The following is a 4,107-nucleotide window of genomic DNA, read 5'->3' as shown; positions in this document are numbered from 1 at the left end:
ACACTCCCATGTGCTGAGCTAAGACTTCCCCACAAGGAGGCCTTGCCAGCTCAGATCACCGGGCTCCAAACACCCTGCTGTTCACAGATGTTCAGCTCTGGGGGTTTAGCTCAGTTGACTGCAATAGGAGTCATTTTCCAAAACTCAAATCCAGATTTCGAGGCAGATTAGGAACCACATGGATGTTTGGGGTGCTGGGGGGATAGAGCAGGGGCTGGGGCCCCTGTCTAACAATTAATACAGGCTTTCTTTTCCTGCTCTGCCTGGCTGCCGGGTGAAGCAGCAGGAGAATGTTCCATTGTTTTCTTCCCTTTTTTCTGTGCATGAAGCTCTCCTTTGCATTGGACATGCCTGAACCTGTCCTTAGGCTCAGATTAATCCCCTACAACACCAGAGACGACAGCTGAGGTCAGACGCTGTCGGCAGAGGGGAGGAGGAGGAGGAGAAGGAGAAGGAGGAAATCTTTCCCGGGGAAACCACACATGTTCCTAACCAGAGCTTTGGATGTGAACAACAGACGGTTGTGCCTGGTTCTCTTAGACTCTGTTAGTACTGCTGGCAACAGCCCAAAGCCTGCATAGTTGCAACACACTACTGAGTCCCAGCATTTTGCCCAGAGACACAGGAAGCTCGCAATCTTCATGACATAGCTGTAACCTTCCCGATGGGGAGACTCCATTCAGCTCCACTAAAAAGGGCTGCAGTTCTGTTGTTTCTGACAGAGCTAAAGAGGTCACCCTGAAATATGGCAAGGGAGTTAATAATACTGGAGCCCCAGCCGGCAGTGCTGGGAGGAAACTCTCCCTGCTGGCACCAATTGTTAAGGTTCTTGGAGCAATGCAGCAGCATCTGGGGCCTGTTTCTATAGCATAGAAGAGAGGGATAGCAAGCCAGGGGAAGGGAATGATTAAAATGAAGCTCAGAGTTGACATAAAGGCAAAGCTAAGACAATCTGGGGCCAACTACGAAACAGAGTCACCATGACATGAGGCTCCTTTGCAGTTTTGCAACTATAGCCCCACAGAAGAGCAGCAGGGACAGTTTTCCACCCCAGACCACAAAAAGAGGTGCTAGCATGCAAAAGAGGCCTGCCAGCACTCATACACCAAACGTTTTGGCTTCTGGGGTGAGAGGACCAGACCCAGTAGACACTTCACCAGCCACATACCATCCTGCAGTGGTGCTAGTAGCCCCTGACTGCCCTTCCTAGATGCTGGGGTTAACAACACCCCATTAAGATGAATAGGGCAGTTCCCTTCTGTGTCTGACACTCTGCAGACTCAGGCAGACACAGTGACATCAACACTGGTTACTCTTAGGTCATGCTGTCAGGCTCCCTCTGTGATGATCATGAGGGGTAACACTTGTTTAAACAAAACAAAACAAAATGAAAAGATTGTGTCCTCATCACAACTCCAGACGCTGATGCCCAGGGCTTGTACGGTGCAAGTCCTGGTTCAGCCTAGGGAAAGAAGATGCAGCCTAACATACAGAAAGATCCTGGAGCAGTCACTGTGCATCTCTCACAGATGGTTGAACAACCAGTAGTGTCTGCCCACAGCTGTTTTCAGCATTAGGTGGCATTTAGAAAAGGAGATGCCAACAGTAAGAGCATTAGCTCTCCACAGCAGGTATCCCCCATGCACATCCATCAGGAAGGGAGGGACCTAGCCAATTTTCCATTATAAATCTCTCCCATTCAGCAGCCACTACCGCAGCTGGAGAGCAAAAACACATACTGCAGGTTGGATCTTGGTGTGTGTTCCAAAAAAGAGAAGGAGGGGAGGGGCTGTTCTGGTCTCCTGAGCATTTCACACCTGCTCCTAAAAACACCTGCCTAAACACAAGTCAAAACAGCTTGGTCTGGTCCACATAAAACTACCATTAGAAAGCAGTGGCAACTCCATTGTGACCCAGACTGACACAGGCCAGGAAATTCAAGATTGAGAAGAAGTAGGTCTGCCCCTGAACTCACCCTCTGTGCATGTTAAAAAGACCAACATCATCTTGGAAGTGGTGAATCTGATATAAGGGGAAGGCCAGGAACATTTCCCCCTCCATCCCATTCAATTATCTGATTGCTGGTCATGCTTCCATTACTTCCTGGGCAGGGAATGTAATTTTTCCTCCTCCCACTGTGTCCCTGGAGTTTGCTTTATCATTTGGGGACCACATTATTACACACTACTTGATTCAGTCTGCAGCTCCAGACCTGACTCTGGCTTGCCCCCCGCCATCCCTTCCCTACCACGCAGATAACAATCACCAATAAATCACTTTTTTGGAGAAGACAGGAGAGGAGAGAGGGTCAGAGGACACCCAAAGCAAGAGGCACAAAGCTCCAAAAACCCATTTTGGACTTGTTCTCCAAAGAGCTCTGCATTTCATTAGCACTCTGCAAGGCAGCACATCCAGTTCTGGCATGGGGGGTGGGGGGTTTCTTATGTCGGGAGCAGAAATTACAAACAGAAGACAAGCTGAAGAACAAGCTGCTTGCGCTTGTTACTGCATCTCTGCACTAGCCCCAATTTGACATCACCTTTTTGGGTTTATTGGCTTGGGGCAGGCCGGCAATAGTGCTCTAACACCTGGACCCCTCAGCCTCACTGCCAAGGACCTGTCAACTCTAAATTACCAGACATCTTCTAGCTAGCTTGGTGACCTTGCCAAGATGAAGTACCCCCAGCTTGGCTACCAATCCCACTGCTGTAGCAAGGTTTTTCCTAACACATTGCTCCATGAGACACCCCTACTGGCAACCAAATTTCAAAGATAGCTCCTGCCTTTCAGTGGTTGGTAGCATATTAATGAGAGATCAGCCTGGGTATGCCCAGCCCAGCCTTTAAGGTGAAGCTCCCAGGTCTTCTACGTGTCTTGTCAGCAAACTGAACTCTACCTTTCCCTGGCAAACTTCCCTTTATCCCCTCTCTTCCTGGCAGCATCCCCTCCCTGTGCCATCAGTCTTATCCAGACAAACAATGAGCGTGTGTGTCTCCTAGAAGAGCATGAAGACGCCAAGGTTAGGGGTTGTTGTGGGCAAAGCAACCCATCTCTTCTCCCTGCTAGAGAAAGCTCCAGTGGAGTAGCATGAACAAGCTCTATCTCCCTTGCAGCTCAGCATACCAATTGCACCCAAACCTAGCAACAGAGCATGGGGTGGCACAAGAGTCAGTGCTTCAAAAGAGAAGGAAGCCTCCCTCTCTCCACTTTAACTAACATACTCCTGAAGCATCATGGGCAGGCACAGCATGCTGCAGACAGATGTGAGTCCTGAGGAACATGCCAGGGCCAGGGGGAAGAGCTGGACCCTTACCTTTAATCAAGGTTTAATTATGCTCACTACAGGGCAGAAGAATTTGTATAAAGCACTGCTGTCCCTTCTCCGCCCCCAAACGCAGGGAGCTTTTTGCTAGTCCCCTATCATGCTTTTAGTCTCCCTGTCCATCAAGCAAGTGGCCTAGGATTTAAACCTTCCCAGGCTCTCTGTAGCACTCCCCCCACCCCACAAGCTCTAGGACTGCTCCAGCTTTCCCTAAAGTAGGCAGCCAGCTGTGTTTTCCAGGCAAGGGAGTGGCAGAGTCAGGAATGCAGCCCCCCACCCAGCCTTCCCTCTCCCTCCCCACAGCTCCCTGGATTCCAGAGTGTTGAGTCAAGCCGTGCAAGGATGCTGCAGCAGTGAATAGATATTCCCCCAATAGGTTTAAAAAAAAATAATGTGTGTGCAGGGTCATCTCAGGCCGTTCTTCCAGCCAATCACTGGAGCACATCCAAAAGGGGAGAATACATCCAAAGCTAAACCCAGTCTCTTTACACCTCCACCCCACCCACGCCTGTTCTGTCCAGTGCCTTGGCTGGAAGCATTAGCTGGCTGGTATCCCATGAGATGCATATGTATTCATCCCTCTAAAGGATGAGATGATTCACACCATTAACACTCCCTTACTGTTCAGAGCATGACTGCCTCCCTCCAGAAGGTATCCCTAATTAGAGCAATAGCTCACACACTGGGGGCTGGAATTAGTGATCAGTCATTACCAATTACAGTATGGGTAAAGTGAAAGCAAAGCCTTCCTTTCCATCCTTCCCACCTTGGAAGAATGACCCCAC

This window comes from Crocodylus siamensis, chromosome 5 (assembly GCF_052110815.1).
Source record: "Crocodylus siamensis isolate JL-2025a chromosome 5, ASM5211081v1, whole genome shotgun sequence".
NCBI lineage: Eukaryota > Metazoa > Chordata > Crocodylia > Crocodylidae > Crocodylus > Crocodylus siamensis.
This window is presented reverse-complemented; position numbering follows the sequence as displayed.